Source organism: Alligator mississippiensis, chromosome 9 (assembly GCF_030867095.1).
Source record: "Alligator mississippiensis isolate rAllMis1 chromosome 9, rAllMis1, whole genome shotgun sequence".
NCBI lineage: Eukaryota > Metazoa > Chordata > Crocodylia > Alligatoridae > Alligator > Alligator mississippiensis.
This window is the reverse complement of record NC_081832.1, coordinates 4,505,207-4,515,590: the sequence shown is the minus strand read 5'-3', so window position 1 is coordinate 4,515,590 and position 10,384 is coordinate 4,505,207. Positions and strand designations below refer to the sequence as shown.

General features: G+C 42.3%; 1 pseudogene; it reads left to right on the top strand.

Annotated features, from left to right (window-relative positions):
• The first annotated feature begins 773 nt into the window (after positions 1–773).
• LOC132243430 (U6 spliceosomal RNA) lies at positions 774–890 on the top strand (annotated as a pseudogene).
• Positions 891–10,384: the final 9,494 nt, after the last annotated feature.

The window sequence follows — 10,384 nt, the reverse complement described above, 5'->3', positions numbered from 1 at the left end:
GTAAAGAAGTCAGAGACTGTATATACACTGACACATATCCATGGCCCTGTTCAAAAGTTAGACCTGCAAAGCAAAGCTATGGTTTGTGGCAATTTATATAACTCAAACTCTATTCTGGTGGATATGGTGACCCGCCAGCCTAGGTTGTATGCAGTTATGGGGGCGACGTGCTTCCAGATGTCCATGAACTCATCTCCCATCCTAAAGAAGGAGATTTTGGATTGCAGATTAATGGCAACTGATAAAACGGTGGTAAATCTTCAAAGATGCTCAAAAACACCAGATGCTTTTTAAAGGCATTGCATCTTGTGCAAAGAGCTTTCTACCGTGCTTTTCATTTGGTCACATCCTCTCAGCCTTCTTGAAGTCACTTCCTGCCTTGCACGGTTAGACAAATCGGAGGCTTTCAAGGAACTCCCCAGTGTCTCTGACTATCCAGGTAATTGCCAGGCAAATCACACCTATGCTGTTCCTGAAACTATACAGGGAGCGAAGAGCGACAAAGCAGGGAAGAAAAGAGCCTGATGACACAATGCAGTGGTAGATTGCAGGTTCTCGAGGGAGTTTTTTAAAAACTTTTGAGCCAATGCAGTCATTTTCCAAACAAGACAAAATGATTCTGGGGGTTTGTAAGCGGATATATAGGTGTTTCCTTTGTAAAGTGGTTCTGTTTCGGACGAGATGTGTTCAGCCAACTGCAATCTCCTCAGCCTGACCAGAAACACACACTGGTAGTCTGCTCTTGTACGGTCTTTGTGTTCGCCCTTTGGCCTGAGACCTTTCAGATGGAGAAGAATGACACATATACTAATATTGGAACGATACAGAGAAGATTAGCATGGCCCCTGCGCAAGGATGACACGCAAATTCGTGAAGCGTTCTTTCTTTCTTTCTTACGCAAATTCTTTCTTTCTTCCTTTCTTTCTTTGGTGGCTGTGTGGTAGTGTTTCTGCCTACCATGCAGAAAATCTGAGTTCAAGTCCCAGCTGTGGTGACTTGGGATAAATGAAATAACAAGGAGAAATCTTTCTTTCTTTCTTTCTTTCTTTCTTTATGTGCTTTAATGAACTGCCTTCGATCGACTCGCGTTTTCACCACAAAGATTTCAGATTGCCTTTGAGCAACAGGAAACATGTTGCAAACTACCAGGAAGCTTAGACATGAGCATGTCAAATACATGGTCTGTATAAGAACGGATAGACATGACATTTAGTAATCATCTTTTTTGGACCAAATGGGGGATGCTGTCACTTTAAGTAAATCTCAGTCAAATTCTGGCATTTTACCATAGGGAAGGCACAGGCATACCAGTAAATTTCTGTTTTTTTTAAAATATATAAGATCAGCCCCAGAAAAATGCAGTTCCCACAATTTAAAGTGCAATTCTTCATCCCAGCTTGGTTTGCCATTTACTTTCTGCTGATATCCATATGTCACCCCTAATGTTTACTGATGCTCACTTTATAAATGTCCTTCCCTAGCTGTCAGAATATCTGCCACCAGGATCTATTCCCCTTCCATGCATTTCATCCCATTTTAATAAAGATTAATATATTTGGGGTTCACCAGAAAGATCAGATATTATGTAAATGGCACTCTGGGTCTGATTTCTAACTAAGCAGGGCATGTAATTGCTGTGACTGTGTGTGCACACTGAGTAATTGCAAGCATAAACGACCATCATTTCCTCTTTGTGTGTTCTCTTAGGTTACATGCACATTCACATTTAAATGTGCACTCCTGCATACATTTTGTGAGAGCCACGGCATACCTAACTGGTTTGAAAATTAAGTCCCAGAAGATTCACTAACTTAAAAAGAGTAGATGTTCAATGAACAACTCTGGATTTTAATACGCTTCAGCTACACTGAAATATCAATATGTTTAAAGGATATTTATGGCCAGAATAGCAACTCTGTTAAAAAAAATAAATGACATCTCAGTTTTCCATATTTATTGTCCATCAATGACTTCTATATTAAATGTTTTCAGTGTACGCGTCCAAACAAGATTTTTCTAACTGTCAGCACCGCAGCTCAGCCCGGGAGATGGGATTCAAAATGCATCCTGTCTGCTTTGTACATCTTCCCTGACAAACACCTAGAATAATGATTCTGGAATGAGAATGCACCTGGCAGTTTTGTCGATGAAGCACGAGATGGCTATTTTGACTTTGCTACGAGCAGGTAGCAGGCATTTTCCTACTAAATTAGAAGATGTGACTTGGAAGGTGCAGAGGGACGGATCCTAGTCTCCGTATTCAAACCGTGCTTCCAATGCCAGCCAAGTGTTGCCAAGGTCTTTAGGATCAGGGCTGGAGGTAGTGGATACGTTTCAAATCCTGATTTAAAGAGTGGCTTTTCTGGCTGTTGGTTTTACACAGGAGGGCTAAGGGTCGGGATTGGGAATCAGGATACGTGGGTTTGAATCCATGCTTCTGGTGGGACTTCAGACAAGTCACTTCGGGAAGGATGTAATAAAGGAGCTGCAGTGGGATTCTTGCAGAATTTAGGGGAATAAATCTAAAATTGCAATCCTGCAAATCCATGCTTGGCTAGCGCCCTATCTTTTGGCTTTCTGATTCCCCAGCTGGTGAGAGCTGAGCCACGGCACATGCCCAAAACTGTCCCAGTCTCAACAGGGCTGAGCAGCTTATTGCCTAGCTTACGTGTAAACCCAGCCAGGAGAGTCGGTGGCCAGAAGTCACTGTCCCAAGAGACACTGCCTCATTCACCCAAACAGGACCTCACAAAATCAGCGGAGCAATTGCCACTTCCGCTTCCTATAATTGCCTCCTGGCGCAAAGCACCCGCCTGTGACGTGGGAGACCCAGGTCTGAATTCCTCTGCTGCCTGAGGACGAATTGAAGTTCTCCCCTCCTACTTTCTAGACAGGCGCCCTAACTTCAGGTTTTCCGGTGGGGTCACTCGCCCACCCTCCTGCTGAAGCTGTGCCATAAGGTGAAAAAAAAATGAGTTGGGTCAGAAAGTAGATGCAAGAAGGGGTACAATTTTCTACCCTAATGGTTAGGGCACACTTTGGAAGGGGGGAGTCCTAGGCTCTGGTCCCTCCTCTCGGGGCTGTTATGATGTTATCCAATAGTTGTACATGGGATTTTCCTTTTCTATGTCAGGGAGTGCTGTTCTGTAGTAGGGCTTCTAGGTGCACTACCAGCTCAGTTGGAAATGTTCTGGGGGTACAAGTCCCCTGTCCAGGTCACCCCAAATCTCTGCCCAGACCACTGGCCATTTCATATGAAATATTTATTGGCTCCAGCCATTAATTCCTCTGAGAGACATTTGCCACATGAGCCAATAGCAAATCACCTCTTGGCACCAGGATTTCAGTGTGTAGTCTACTCCCCTGAGTGTAAAATAGGGACATGCCTTAGCTATGTTGGTGCATAAACTGGTTAAATAGTGGTGCGGCCTATGCAGGCGTGTAGGTCTCATGTAAAGCACAGCAATGAAACTTTTTCAGTGTCACACAGGACTTTACAGATATTGTTTTATTCAGAGAACTGATCAACCCAAAGGGCCAGTGGGAGAAAGGAGCCTAAATACCATTACAAATCTCAGCCTGCAAACACAGAAAAAGCCCAGAGAAGCTTTGCTGGCTAGGAATTATGTTATAAGAGGTGGTTATAATTATAGCGTGGCCTTGGAAGGAGGGTGTCCCACATAAACTAGCTAATCATTTCCCTCAGCACACATTTTTTTACTGTGCAACTAAAAGCATGGTATTGAGCACTGGAATGTACTACAAGCAAAATCATTGGGCTATTTTATTTCTAGGAAGTTGATCACCTTATTTTTCTGTTTTTTAAAGAACCACAACTTAATATTTGAGATACAGCAGTTGCCTTCATATTACACGATACAAAAAAAAATCTAGGAACGGTATAGTAGACCCTAAAATGAATATATTCCCAATGTCCTTGGACTGCACGGTCGCCATTTTTATTGTAGACCGCTGATTTCCCAAAATCATGCGTGCAATCGTTTGGTTGAAATTTATAACTAACTTGATTCTTATTTGAGCAAGATCTGAGGCTAGCAAACCACGAAGAAATGTTATATTGCAGAATGCAACAAGCAGAGGTCTCTCTAGCAAAGGCATTGTTTTACAAAATGATGGATGTGCATATTTATTTGCTCGGTGCCTTCTATGTCAGGTTTGTCATACTTCCTCAAATTACTAGTTAAACCAAGGTTTTGTGTTTTGTTTTGTTTTTGTAACTACTGAAGCCTTCAGGCTCAACATACCTTATAAAAATCAAGCTGTAATTTATCTGCTCCATAGATCAAGTGCAACAATAATCGCTCCGGAGTCTGAGCTCAGTTCTGATGTCTGGCTTTGTTGCCGTCAATGTATGAAGTGCGCAAGGAGCGGTCTGATTTTCATACTCTGCAATAAACCTGCAACACAGAGAGAAACCAAACATGTATTTGAATTAAACTGTAGAAACAGGACCTAGGGAGTCACAGGGAGTGTTATGTACACATTATGCGATGGCAGAGGCACTATTTTCCAGCAGATGGACATTGTATCTGCTGTATATTATGCATATAGATCTAGCACAGGGAAGCTGGAGTAGTATAGCACTTCTCAACCTGAACTTATGCCGGTTAAAACTGCTCATATATAAATTTGCACTTTGCAGAGGCAAACATCTGCACGCACACTGGCACATGCAGGTACCAACTAAATAGCTTTGTATCTACCAACACCGAGGACGTCAGTGAAGCAATCGCTCCCACCAAACACATTGCTCTGCGGGTGCGTTGGAGGGGAAGGTTTAACACTCATGTACATACATGAAAAGGCTGAGAGCAAATGCAATAATTTTTGCAAGTGTTTTCCCCTGCATAGTAAGGGCACAGATTGCTGTGTGTACTATTTCATCCACACACAAGTGGAAACTGGATGAAAGCCCTTCTAAAGATAATGCCCAAATCCCCGTATTTAGGGCAACTTAAAAGTATTTCCCTGTCTCTGTCACTAAACTATCATGTGATATAACAAACCTCATCTCGCTAATGTTTATGGAGCACTCTCAGGGCAAGGGGGCTATCTAAAAAGATTGATGGACTTCATGTAAAGTGAGGTGAAGAGGCTTGTCAGTGTGGCATTATTTCCTTTTTTTCCTGAATGAATTAATAAGCACTGAAATGCAGTAAAAAAACTATTACCCTCAGATAATGTTTGCAATAGATAGTCTTTTAGTGCTTATGATATGTAATGGTGATGATGAGTGTGATGTTGAGACCCTCATTTTGCAAAGGAAGTTTCTTTTTTAAATTAGGTATGTTTTTCAGCATTTCCTTTTACTCCACAAACAGTAATGTATAATGGGGTAAACTTTCAGCAAAGCTTTATGTTGTGTCTTCCGTCTGAATCATGGAAGAAACTTTGAATTAGTCCCTCTTTCACCCCACATTTCCTTCTCGCTGATTTAGAGTCTTTAGAGTGAGTTATGACGTTTTAAAAACTGAAAATGCAGTTACACGCGGTCATGAATAGATCCAGAAGTCTGCACAAAGAGATCAGTAGATCCCAGAGCAGAGTAATAAGGCTGCAGGGAAGACGGAAAAACACACAACCTGTGTGCCATGCACCATTAAAAGTACAGGTCGGCAAATGTTCATGACAACTAAATAGTCGCAGAGGGACTCATTCTGAATTTGCTCATGCCAATGTCAAGCCAGTGATTTCAGTGCAGACACCTCGGATGTGCAGCACCCGAATCAGAAATCAAAAGCAATCCACGAAGCTAGTCTTGGACACCTTGCAGACGTATGGTAACAGCGCAGAATGAAAGCTGAAAACATATTTTGGTCAATGGGTCTTTCCCATTGTTTGCTCCAGTCAGCTGAGCTCAGAGCTCAAGTGCCTACAAACACTTCCAGGCTCAGCTCCAAGCATTATCCTGTGCAAAAGGGCTGTTTTCATGTGGAAGGATGGCCATGGCTGTGGCCATGCGGCTGTGGCTGGCTCCAGACCTTTGCATGTCCGAAGCTGGACCAGATTTGTGCAATCTGCATGATGGTGAGATAGTGGAAGGGGTTATTTTTAACGCTTCGCTTTCACATAAAAGAAAAGACACCACCTAACGCACATCTTGTCCTTGCTGTGTGCGGAGCCAGGCAGGCACTAGTATGGTACCAGGATGAAATCCTAGCCCTATTGAAGTCAGCAGCAAAACTTCAGTGGGAGGGGGATTTCCTCTCGGAAACTCGCCCTTCTTGCCATTTAAAATGTGCTGGTTAGCCAAATTGCAGGGAAAGAGCAAAGCCTGGACAAAAGGGCTTTCCGCTGTGCTAAAATGCTGCCAGATTTAAACATGTAATTTTTCAGTCACAGGTAGATGAGTGATCTGCAAAAGCTGGTTGCTGCTGCTCCAAGGGGAGATGGGACTGAAGAGAGCACGCAGTCCCTTCCTCTTCCTCTTCCTCGCTGCAGGCCTTCGGGCCAGGGACTCAGTGTGGTGTGGACATGAGGGCCACCTCCTGGCTATACTCTCCATCCTGGCCCCCCATGTTGCAGTGATTTTCAAAAAGGCGGTGCTGGATTTTCACTACGCAAAGAGCTCTGCATTATTTCTGCAAGGGGTGCAGGGCCAGATTAAATCCTACCTATTAGACAGGGAAGTGAATTTAAATGCATGCATGTGATTCTCTCCCACCCTGCTCCTATCCTTGAAAAACAGTTAATGCAAGACGTGGGTGGGTAGGTGGGTCCTTCTTCTCCTCACTGTTTTTTGTGACTCCAGGGTCAAATAACTGCGTGCTACAAAAGTGGATGCATTAACAGATTTTCAGGATTCGAAGAGGGTGGAGCAGAAGTGTACTTAGGTGCCTAAATACACGTGGACACCTACTAGGTGGAACAGGACCTGACACTGTCTCCAATTTCTGCTTGCCTCCTTGCTGTATCAGGCATTAAGCTGCTTGTAGGCTTTCCAGTCCCCTTCAGCTCCAACACCATTGCGAGGGAGGAGGGAGGCTTGTATCAGTGGTTTATAAATCTAGCACTACTGCTGCATGGTCTGAAACCTAAAGGTCTGAGACAGACGTTGCATAAACCAGTTTGACCCAAATCAGTTAAGTCTGATACTACATTCAACCAGGTTTATCTCAAACCAGGTTTGGCCTTTTTGAAGCTAGCTTATGTGCACCGAATGTCTGTTCGGTTACAGGTTTAAACCAGTTTCTGATCACTTAAACTGGTTCACATGCAATGTCCGTCCCTAGCCAAAAAGGCAACTCTGAACCTGGTCTGCACCTTGACTTGTTTGGAGTCACAGTCAGCGTCCACCCGAGAAACAGCACGGTGCTTCACCCATTTGGCATTTTCCTTCGCTGGGATTAGTGCATCCGACTGCGGGTGTACAACTGTACGACACTAACAGGATGTTGCTACACGATGCATTGCCTTAAGGATTCAAACAATCATTCCCATTTTTCTGCCTGTGGTTAGCAACACCCTCCCCCTCCCAACACCTTCTCCTCACCCCTTTTTTTTTTTTACGTGCATCTGCATATAATTATCACTCTCAAAAATGTAGCATCGTTCCACTAACAAGCTACTGAAGAAACTGTAGAACCAAAAATAAGCCATTTGGACTGAAAATGTCTTAATGCCTCAGATTTCCATTGGCTTGCAATAAGTGAGGCATGAACTGTGAAGTTTTGCACTTGTTTCAGATACAAGATCCCATCGTTCAGACACCCATCTCAAACTGGCCCTTGTTGGTGAACAGCCGAGGTTGGGAAGACCGCGCGAAGAAGGTGTCTCCGAAGATTACCAGGATTTCCTCCTACCGGTAGGGTCAAGAGTACAGTGAGAATAATGTTTCCCCCGCCATACGCTACGCTCCAATTTTCTATCCTGGCTGAAAGCAGAACGGAGGCGCACACCCTCCCTGCGCTGTATTCTTCTGGCTTTTAGAAATGTTGAGGATGACATTGGTGTGGTTCAAATTTTGGAGAAAGGTTTTTGTTATGACGTGGCCAGTTTATTCTTCTGAGTGAAAAGCATGTCAGAGGGAATCAGTCATCGTATAATTGCTTCACTTGGCGCTTGCAGGTTTGCTGGGCAGAGGCAGAGAGATGAGCACTTACATGTAGAAAGGCGGGGATCTGGCCCTATTTTTATACAGCACTCGGAAGAGGGGAAAATTCTTAAGTATTATGATGATTATTATTTCAAAGCATCAAGGGGCTTTAAAGCAGATTTTAATTTTAAAGTTAATGCAGCCTGAGGAGCTAATGATCAGCTAAAAACCAGGGGCAATACATTATCTTTTGGAGTAGGGAACTGAAGAAGTACTTGGTGGCTAAAGGGTTGATTCGGGAAAGCATTTAAGAAAAGGTTTAACTCGTCTGCTAACAAAGACACAAAAGAGCAAGAGCCCAAAGCGAAGCATATTTTTTTTAATTCCCTGCATTAAAAGTAGAAGAGAATAAAATCTGCTAACCTTATCTAGCAACCAAGAGGGAAAACCTGTCCCCATTGAATTCACTGGAAGAAGTCCCATCGCCTCTAATGGGGGTGAAATTCAGCAGGGACTAACCAGAGCTAATTGAGACCTCAGCCCTGTAAATGGATCTGGGTGGGTGAAGCCTAGATGTGGTCACAGCAAAGTCCACGAAGCTCCCTGGACTTCACGCCACGAACCTGCAGGGACCTGCATGCTGGGATCAGCTTGCACCATGGGGATTTTAATCTCTGGTTTGCATAGTTTTATAAGTCTCCGTTTTATATTTGATGTGAAAGTTGACTAGGAACTAAAGCCATGCAAAAGCATAAAAAGCATAAAAATCACCAGAAAAAACAGAAACAAAAGCACTATTCAGGCAAGAATCATTTCTGCGACTAGATGGAAATTCACTTTTTATTACCTTTATTATGTTTATGACATTTTATTTTGCCTGTCATTACAGTGTATATAGACAGTATTCCCCAGCTACAAAACCAGCTGTAATAAGATGTTATTGTTCAAAAGCATGAATGTGCAACAGTTTGAAATTCTCAGTTGAGATCACTATATTAATATTAATTTACATTATTTTCTGCTTAATTTATAAACCTCACACTACAAAATTAACTCTCAAGCTCACCTCTTAACATGCAATTTTCAACAGTGATTAATTCTCATTCACATTCCCCTCTGCTTTCTATATTGTACGGTATAGGAGGACGCTCAATTGCTATTATACATTAGCCAAGATATCAAAGTGATAGAGATGCTGAGGAAACTTAGAGGAGCTGAGCAAATGAGTTACAATGAACATTTTATTCATTCAATTTTTCCAGGTTTTCTATCTGCAAAACAGTTGGGACAGATTATGAAATTTTTGAATTTCTTCTTTATGCAAAATATTTTCAGACTTTTTTTGTGGCTACTTTATCTACCTAAATAACTTCTACATAGTATTATGATCATCCAATATTCAAATTTTAATTTGTCTGCAGTATTGATTAGCTAAATCACGCAGCCATTATTGAATATTTTCTGGAAGAGCCATAAAACTAAAGGTCTGAATGTCAAAAATCACAAGCGGTCTGTGATGTAAAAGCCACGTTGGTAAATATTGGCAGCTGAACTCAACATGCGTCATCTGTGAGTATTCTTCCTAGTAAAGACTGAATGGAAAGGGAATAAAAACAGAATTTGAACAAGGCTGAACTGAAAATTGTATTCAAAATCCAAGGATTCATAGCAAAAATGCTTGCACTACTTGCTCAGCTGTTATAAATAGAACTAATGTTCATACAGCGAGGTTACTTCTACAGCTGCCTGGGAAAGAGAAAAATGCACTTTTTCTTTTTCTTTTTAAATAGTATCATGTTCAGTAAATATTCTGACCTGCTGAATTAGGACAGAAAATGGGGCCAGGACAGAAATGCTAAAGATTTTCCTAAATTTTGCTTTTGCTTTTAATAATAATAGCGCTGTGACAGAACCAGCTCTCTTTATTTCTCAGAGACATTTTGCACTTAATTCTCCAATCTATTACTACAATTGCACCCTCGGGAAACCCCATCGATTCAAGTCGGGTTATGTTGGTGGGAACCTTGAGCCACAAAGTGTAGAATCAAATCCTCCGATGGCAACACAAGGTTTATTTACTTAAGAGAGGGTGCGGGATGCACATTTATTATTATTTAATTGTGATACAGTGGAAGGGCCTCTAGGCCATGATCAGGTGATGCTCCATTATGCTGGGGTTTGTGCAAATGCTTAACAAATTATAGTCACTGCCCCCAAAGACTGCACATATAACTACAAGGTCAGTAGAAAGGATCTGGGATGTGTTCCCTATGAAGAACTGAGGCTTTTACAACATGAAATAACTTTGATGGGACATGAACCTGAGAG